Source organism: Anopheles nili, unplaced genomic scaffold, assembly GCF_943737925.1.
Source record: "Anopheles nili unplaced genomic scaffold, idAnoNiliSN_F5_01 scaffold_11, whole genome shotgun sequence".
Lineage (NCBI taxonomy): Eukaryota > Metazoa > Arthropoda > Insecta > Diptera > Culicidae > Anopheles > Anopheles nili.
Window position 1 is genome coordinate 378832 of NW_026525528.1, and position 10413 is coordinate 389244.

The window sequence follows — 10413 nt, forward strand, 5'->3', positions numbered from 1 at the left end:
GACGCACACGTACAAACTTGAACAATTTGGTGTTAATTTGATCAGAAACCTAATCCGTGAATCATTTTTCAAACATTTGCTAATGATTTAAATCACATTTATGTCGTCATAAGGACGTTTGATGAATATGGCAACAACGTTCCCAATCCAAAACCAGATAGCGAAGTTGCTATAAGTTAATACATGGGGTCATTTGGAAGCCCACAAACAAAAGTAAAAGGTTAAACCGTTTTTGAAACATTTGCTAAGGATTAAAAGCACATTTATATCGTCACAAGGACTTTTAATGGATATCGCAACATCGTTCCTAATTCAAAGCCAGATAGCGAGGCTTTTATTACTGAAATCATGGGATCATTTAGAAGCCCACAAACAAAAGTATTAGATTTAAAACCAACATGTAGATCAATCGATTTGATCGGATTGTTGAATGTTCTTGGATTTGAAATTAAGTCTGCATGAAAATCTAATGCAACTAGCAACGTAGAACATTTTCATTCAATCTAAATTGAAATGTTCAAGACAGCAGAATTCAAATGTCATGTAATTTTAAAAGTCGGTGGAGCTTTCACGGATATGATCGTCCAGGCGATCTTTGGAAATCTAGAAGAGTTTTCCCATACTGGAATGTTGGAGACTTTGAGGCCTTACCTTGGGTAGGGGGACACTCAAAGCTCTTGAATAGAAACACGAAGCGTTTGGTTTGCTTGTCGGACTGTGTCTCCTCGTCCAGCTCGAAATCGACTTTATTTATACTCAAACATTGTTTTGGGTTTTGGAGCTTATTTAATAACATGGTTGACTTTGTATCATAATAAACATAAATGTTTTGTAAGGCGTTTCCGTTGCGGTCGCGATTACCCCTTTATTGCTTTGCGCGAAGAAACGCTTACTCGGCTATCTGTTCGGGTGGCTACCTTGTTCATGCGGATATATTGTTTTCTTTGAGTCGGTTAGTGTGCCACTTTTCATTAGTGCATTGATCATCTATTTTGTGCATTCTTTACTTGAGTGTGGGAAACAGTGCGAAATGGTTCAGGTTGAATGTACTTCAGCAGTGTATCAGTCTTCATTAGAGTAGGGTGTTTTGCAGGCATGCTACACCTCCCCCCTTTAAGAGAATAACGTAATAACATGCAGTTATTCTGATGTACATTCGTTTCGTTCCACTGATCCAATTGTTTGAGGGTGTTAAGCTGTTCTAAATATTTGTTTGATTTTGAGAATTTCTGATATCTGTTTAACTACTTCATTGTTTTATTCTGACTCTTGGTCTGGTTTCATTTCCATAAAACTACCGTAAATTTATATAAACTGTTCTACCAGTGCTTTAGCTATTGTATTTGCTTCTTTGTTAGGAATTGTTATTATTACAATATATTTTGTTAGATCACATTGAATCGTTATTGCGTATCTGTTATTACTATTAGTCTTCGTAATTGGTCCTATAGTGTCGATTTCTATTACGTCAAACGGTTTAGAAGGTGTTGTCGTCACAACAGCTTCTAGTCGTGTATGTCTAAGGGTCTTGTTAGTCTTGCATGCTTTACAGTTTTGTACGTACTTTTCGAAATAGATTTTCATATTTCTCCATACGTATTTCTCCTTTATCTTCAATAATAGTCTGTACTGGCCTACATGTCCTCCCGAAGGGGTCACGTGATAATTGTGTATTATACTCAGCCTCTCTTCCTGCTCTGATATCCACCTGGGTGGTATATACAAGATTATTTCAAAACCTGAAATGGCTTTATTACCTATTTCTTTTATGGTTTGCAGGGAATAATATTTGAGTAAATTGTCGTTTACATACAATGCTAGCTTTTCTCTATTAAACTTTTTCGCGATTTGACCTAGTTCCAGAAGAGCAAGCTCTAGTGCTTGACTTCCATTCGACGTTGCCTTAGTATTTTTGGGTATCATGGTTTTCCCTAGCGCTTTCTTATAAGTGTGATTGTACACTGTGAGGTTTAAAAATTTTCCGGATTCCTCAGTTTGTATTTTTAGTAGTTTTTTTTTTTTTAGCTTCTGATTTGTTATTTGCCTGCCAGATGGATGGTTGATCATTCCTATCCTTTTCTGCTGACGAAGTTGAGTTTTCTTTCGTATTATTTGCTTACCTTTCCACTGTTCTCGTGTTTAATCTTAATACCGCTCTGTTATTTTCCTTTTTTTTTGTTCTTTTTATTTTATACAATATCTACACTTATGTAAATTAAGCTTGAGATAATTATTTTTACTTTCTTATTTAAGTAAAAACTTTGTACATGTTATCGATATGATGCTGTGCACTGCATCCAGTACCTATGATTTAGTCGATATTTACGAATCCAAGTTCTTATCTTAAACTAGTCATACCTTTAGTCCTCGTTTGTCAAAAGTTATTCGGATGTAAGTAAAATTAAACAAAACTCATCTTAAATTGAAGATATTCTAATTAGATGTCTTCTTTTTCTTTGAATGAAACCTGATTTAGTATACACGATGTAGAAAATCTCTTGTCCTAGTTTGTTCAATATTGTGTTAATTTTTCAAAAGTTATTTTGTGTTATAATTGTTTTTGTAAGTGTTACTCTCTTGTTTATATTTTTAGTAATAATGGTTCTTCGCCGTCTACCTCTACTTCTATGTCATTTCGCTTTTGTTCTTCAACATCTTCCTCCTCAGTATCGTCCTTACCGCTGTATTGCTGATCATCCGCAGTCTCCTTTCACATCACATCTTTGGATGTGATCACATATTTCTTTGGAGTCTGCTTTTTCCTCTGTGGCTCCAACGTTCTTTCTCTCAGAAGCACTAGTGTCGCCTGTAGAATCCATCTTGGTTGCTTTATTGCACGTAGATCGTAATGAATCTTCTTATGGCCTAGTCACCAATCGTTCTCCAGGTTGTTCGATCCCTGGTTGCAGCTCTTTATCCCCGATTGCGTCCGATATCTCACAGGTTCATTTCACATTTGTGTTCATTTCTTTTTTTCTCAGTATATCACTTTTGTCGATAAATTGTTGCACTGTGCAACTCTCTTTTTTTCCATTTTTTTCACAAATTGAACATCACTATAGCTGCATTTTACAGTTTATATCCGTATGTAATATATCCGATATGTAATATATCGTGCCATGTAATATATCAGAAGATTGCACTTTAACATCACGGTCCACTTCGCATCCGAAGATTGCAGACTGAAGTCACGGTCGCCATGTAATATTAAAAATCGGTGGAGCTTTCACGGATATGATCGTCCAGGCGATCTTTGGAAATCTAGAAGAGTTTTCCCATACTGGAATGTTGGAGACTTTGAGGCCTTACCTTGGGTAGGGGGACACTCAAAGCTCTTGAATAGAAACACGAAGCGTTTGGTTTGCTTGTCGGACTGTGTCTCCTCGTCCAGCTCGAAATCGACTTTATTTATACTCAAACATTGTTTTGGGTTTTGGAGCTTATTTAATAACATGGTTGACTTTGTATCATAATGAACATAAATGTTTTGTAAGGCGTTTCCGTTGCGGTCGCGATGACCCCTTTATTGCTTTGCGCGAAGAAACGCTTACTCGGCTATCTGTTCGGGTGGCTACCTTGTTCATGCGGATATATTGTTTTCTTTGAGTCGGTTAGTGTGCCACTTTTCATTAGTGCATTGATCATCTATTTTGTGCATTCTTTACTTGAGTGTAGGAAACAGTGCGAAATGGTTCAGGTTGAATGTACTTCAGCAGTGTATCAGTCTTCATTAGAGTAGGGTGTTTTGCAGGCATGCTACAGTCATATCATTTCACCATCAGATCAATTAACTGTAATGATCGATAAATTCAGTAAGACATTTTATGCAATCGACGCACACAAAAAAACTTAAACAATTTGGTGTTAATTTTATCAGAAACTAAATCCGTGAACCATTTCTCAAACATTTGCTAATGATAAAAATGACATTTATATCGTCATAAGGACTTTTGATGGATATGGCAACACCGTTCCCAATCCAAAACCAGATAGCGAAGCTGCTATAAGTTAATACATGGGGTCATTTGGAAGCCCACAAACAAAAGTAAAAGGTTAAACCGTTTTTGAAACATTTGCTAAGGATTAAAATCACATTTATATCGTCATAAGGACTTTCAATGGATATCGCAACACGTTCCTAATTCAAAGCCAGATAGCGAGGCTTTTATTACTGAAATCATGGGATCATTTAGAAGCCCACAAACAAAAGTATTAGATTTAAAACCAACATGTAGATCAATCGATTTGATCGGATTGTTGATTGTTCTTGGATTTAAAATCCAGTCTGCATGAAAATCTAATGCAACTAGCAACGTAGAACATTTTCATTCAATCTAAATTGAAATGTTCAAGACAGCAGAACTCAAATGTCAAATCATTTCACCATCTGATCAATTAACTATAATGATCGATAAATTCAGTTAGACAGTTTAAGAAACCGACGCACACAAACAAATTTTAACAGTTTCGTGTTAATTTAATCAGAAACTAAATCCGTGAACCATTTCTCAAACATTTGCTAATGATGAAAATCACATTTATATCGTCATAAGGACGTTTGATGAATATGGCAACAACGTTCCCAATCCAAAACCAGATAGCGAAGCTGCTATAAGTTAATACATGGGGTCATTTGGAAGCCCACAAACAAAAGTAAAAGGTTAAACCGTTGCTGAAACATTTGCTAAGGATTAAAATCACATTTATATCGTCACAAGGACTTTTAATGGATATCGCAACATCGTTCCTAATTCAAAGCCAGATAGCGAGGCTTTTATTACTGAAATCATGGGATCATTTAGAAGCCCACAAACAAAGGTTTAATATTTAAAACCAACATGTAGATCAATCGATTTGATCGGATTGTTGAATGATATTGGATTAAAAATATAGTCTGCATGAAAATCTAATGCAACTAGCAACGTAGAACATTTTCATTCAATCTTAATTGAAATGTTCAAGACAGCAGAATTCAAATGTCATATCATTTCATTATCAGATCAATTAACTGTAATGATCGATAAATTCAGTAAGACATTTTATGAAATCGACACACACGTACAAACTTAAACAGTTTGGTGTTATTTTCAACAGAAACTATATCCGTGAACCATTTCTCAAACATTTGCTACTGATACAAATCACATTTATATCGTCATAAGGACTTTTGATGGATATGGCAACACCGTTCCCAATCCAAAACCAGATAGCGAAGCTTCTATAACTCAATACATGGGGTCATTTAGAAACCCACAAACAAAAGTAAAAGGTTAAACCATTTCAGAAGCATTTGCCATTCATTAAGAAGCCCACAAACAAAAGTAAAAGGTTAAACCATTTCTGAAACACTTACTAAGAATAGAAATCACATTTATATCATCACAAGGACTTTTAATGGATATCGCAACATCGTTCCTAATCCAAAGCCAGAAAGCGAGGCTTTTATAACTAAAATCATGGGATCATTTAGAAGGCCACAAACAAAAGTATTAGATTTAAAACCAACATATAGATCAATCGATTTGATCGGATTGTTGAATGGTCTTGGATTTAAAATCCAGTCTGCGTGAAAATCTAATGCAACTAGCAACGTAGAACATTTTCATTCAATCTTAATTGAATTGTTCAAGACAGCAGAATTCAAATGTCATATCATTTTACTATCAGATCAATTAACTGTGATGATCGATAAATTCAGTAAGACATTTTATGAAATCGACGCACACTTACAAACTTAAACAGTGTGGTGTTAATTTTATCAGAAACTATATCCGTGAACCATTTCTCAAACATTTGCTACTAATTAAAATCACATTTATATCGTCAAGGACTTTTGATGGATATGGCAACACCGTTCCCAATCCAAAATCAGATAGCGAAGTTGCTATAAGTTAATACATGGGGTCATTTGGAAGCCCACAAACAAAAGTAAAAGGTTAAACCGTTTTTGAAACATTTGCTAAGGATTAAAATCACATTTATATCGTCACAAGGACTTTTAATGGATATCGCAACATCGTCCCTAATTCAAAGCCAGATAGCGAGGCTTTTATTACTGAAATCATGGGATCATTAAGAAGCCAACAAACAAAAGTATTATATTTAAAACCAACATGTAGATCAATCGATTTGATCGGATTGTTGAATGTTCTTGGATTTAAAATCCAGTCTGCATGAAAATCTAATGCAACTAGCAACGTAGAACATTTTCATTCAATCTTAATTGAAATGTTCAAGACAGCAGAACTCAAATGTCATATCATTTCACCATCAGATCAATTAACTATAATGATCGATAAATTCAGTTAGACAGTTTATGAAACCGACGCACACAAACAAACTTAAACAGTTTGGTGTTAATTTAATCAGAAACTAAATCCGTGAACCATTTTTCAAACATTTGCTTATGATAAAAATCACATTTATATCGTCATAAGGACTTTTGATGGATATGGCAACACCGTTCCCAATCCAAAACCAGATAGCGAAGCTGCTATAAGTTAATACATGGGGTCATTTGGAAGCCCACAAACAAAAGTAAAAGGTAAAACCGTTTTTGAAACATTTGCTAAGGATTGAAATCACATTTATATCGTCACAAGGACTTTTAATGGATATCGCAACATCGTTCCTAATTCAAAGCCAGATAGCGAGGCTTTTATTACTGAAATCATGGGATCATTTAGTAGCCAACAAACAAAAGTATTAGATTTAAAACCAACATGTAGATCAATCGATTTGATCGGATTGTTGAATGTTCTTGGATTTAAAATCCAGTCTGCATGAAAATCTAATGCAACTAGCAACGTAGAACATTTTCATTCAATCTTAATTGAAATGTTCAAGACAGCAGAATTCAAATGTCATATCATTTCACCATCAGATCAATTAACTGTAATGATCGATAAATTCAGTAAGACATTTTATGAAATCGACGCACACAAACAAACTTAAACAATTTGGTGTAAATTTTATCAGAAACTAAATCCGTGAACCATTTCTCAAACATTTGCTAATGATAAAAATCACATTTTTATCGTCGTAAGGTCTCTTGATGGATATGGCAACACCGTTCAAAATCCAAAACCAGATAGCGAAGCTGCTATAAGTTAATACATGGGGTTATTTGGAAGCCCACAAACAAAAGTAAAAGGTTAAACCGTTGCTGAAACATTTGCTAAGGATTAAAAGCACATTTATATCGTCACAAGGACTTTTAATGGATATCGCAACACGTTCCTAAATCAAAGCCAGATAGCGAGGCTTTTATTACTGAAATCATGGGATCATTTAGAAGCATACAAACAAAAGTATTAGATTTAAAACCAACATGTAGATCAATCGATTTGATCAGATTGTTGAATGGTCTTGGATTTAAAATCCAGTCTGCATGAAAATCTAATGCAACTTGCAACGTAGAACATTTTCATTCAATCTTAATTGAAATGTTCAAGACAGCAGAATTCAAACGTCATATCATTTCACCATCAGATCAATTAACTGTAATGATCGATAAATTCAGTAAGACATTTTATGAAATCGACGCACACAAACAAACTTAAACAGTGTGGTGTTGATTTCATCAGAAACTAAATCCGTGAACCATTTCTCAAACATTTGCTACTGATTTAAATCACATTTATGTCGTCATAAGGACGTTTGATGGATATGGCAACAACGTTCCCAATCCAAAACCAGATAGCGAAGCTGCTATAAGTTAATACATGGGGTCATTTGGAAGCCCACAAACAAAAGTAAAAGGTTAAACCGTTTTTGAAACATTTGCTAAGGATTAAAATCACATTTATGTCGTCACAAGGACTTTTAATGGATATCGCAACATCGTTCCTAATTCAAAGCCAGATTGCGAGGCTTTTATTACTGAAATCATGGGATCATTTAGAAGCCAACAAACAAAAGTATTAGATTTAAAACCAACATGTAGATCAATCGATTTGATCGGATTGTTGAATGATCTTGGATTTAAAATCCAGTCTGCATGAAAACCTAATAGTTGCATTAGAACGTAGAACATTTTCATTCAATCTTAATTGAAATGTTCAAGACAGCAGAATTCAAATGTCATATCATTTCACCATCAGATCAATTAACTGTAATGATCGATAAATTCAGTAAGACATTTTATGAAATCGACGCACACAAACAAACTTAAACAATTTGGTGGTAATTTGATCAGAAACTAAGTCCGTGAACCATTTCTCAAACATTTGCTACTGATAAAAATCACATTTATATCGTCATAAGGACTTTTGATGGATATGGCAACACCGTTCCCAATCCAAAACCAGATAGCGAAGCTGCTATAAGTTAATACATGGGGTCATTTGGAAGCCCACCAACAAAAGTAAAAGGTTAAACCGTTTCTGAAGCATTTGCCATTCAGTTAGAAGCCCACAAACAAAAGTAAAAGGTAAAACCGTTGCTGAAACATTTGCTAAGGATTAAAAGCACATTTATATCGTCACAAGGACTTTTAATGGATATCGCAACATCGTTCCTAATTCAAAGCCAGATAGCGAGGCTTTTATTACTGAAATCATGGGATCATTAAGAAGCCAACAAACAAAAGTATTATATTTAAAACCAACATGTAGATCAATCGATTTGATCGGATTGTTGAATGATCTTGAATTTAAAATCCAGTCTGCATGAAAATCTAATGCAACTAGCAACGTAGAACATTTTCATTCAATCTTAATTGAAATGTTCAAGACAGCAGAACTCAAATGTCATATCATTTCACCATCAGATCAATTAACTATAATGATCGATAAATTCAGTTAGACAGTTTATGAAACCGACGCACACAAACAAACTTAAACAGTTTGGTGTTAATTTAATCAGAAACTAAATCCGTGAACCATTTCTCAAACATTTGCTAATGATGAAAATCACATTTATATCCTCATAAGGACGTTTGATAGATATGGAAACACCGTTCCCAATCCAAAACCAGATAGCGAAGCTGCTATAAGTTAATACATGGGGTCATTTGGAAGCCCACAAACAAAAGTAAAAGGTTAAACCGTTTTTGAAACATTTGCTAAGGATTAAAATCACATTTATATCGTCACAAGGACTTTTAATGGATATCGCAACATCGTTCCTAATTCAAAGCCAGATAGCGAGGCTTTTATTACTGAAATCATGGGATCATTTAGAAGCCCACAAACAAAGGTTTTATATTAAAAACCAACATGTAGATCAATCGATTTGATCGGATTGTTGAATGGTCTTGGATTCAAAATCCAGTCTGCATGAAAATCTAATGCAACTAGCAACGTAGAACATTTTCATTCAATCTTAATTGAAATGTTCAAGACAGCAGAATTCAAATGTCATATCATTTCACCATCAGATCAATTAACTGTAATGATCGATAAATTCAGTAAGACATTTTATGAAATCGTCGCACACGTACAATCTTAAACAGTGTGGTTTTGATTTCATCAGAAACTAAATCCGTGAACCATTTCGCAAACATTTGCTACTGATTTAAATCACATTTATGTCGTCATAAGGACGTTTGATGGATATGGCAACAACGTTCCCAATCCAAAACCAGATAGCGAAGCTGCTATAAGTTAATACATGGGGTCATTTGGAAGCCCACAAACAAAAGTAAAAGGTTAAACCGTTTTTGAAACATTTGCTAAGGATTAAAATCACATTTATGTCGTCACAAGGACTTTTAATGGATATCGCAACATCGTTCCTAATTCAAAGCCAGATTGCGAGGCTTTTATTACTGAAATCATGGGATCATTTAGAAGCCAACAAACAAAAGTATTAGATTTAAAACCAACATGTAGATCAACCGATTTGATCGGATTGTTGAATGATCTTGGATTTAAAATCCAGTCTGCATGAAAACCTAATAGTTGCATTAGAACGTAGAACATTTTCATTCAATCTTAATTGAAATGTTCAAGACAGCAGAATTCAAATGTCATATCATTTCACCATCAGATCAATTAACTGTAATGATCGATAAATTCAGTAAGACATTTTATGAAATGGACGCACACGTACAAACTTAAACAATTTGGTGTTAATTTTATCAGAATCTAAATCCGTGAACCATTTCGCAAACATTTGCTACTGATAAAAATCACATTTATATCGTCATAAGGACTTTTGATGGATATGGCAACACCGTTCCCAATCCAAAACCAGATAGCGAAGCTGCTATAAGTTAATACATGGGGTCATTTGGAAGCCCACCAACAAAAGTAAAAGGTTAAACCGTTTCTGAAGCATTTGCCATTCAGTTAGAAGCCCACAAACAAAAGTAAAAGGTAAAACCGTTGCTGAAACATTTGCTAAGGATTAAAAGCACATTTATATCGTCACAAGGACTTTTAATGGATATCGCAACATCGTTCCTAATTC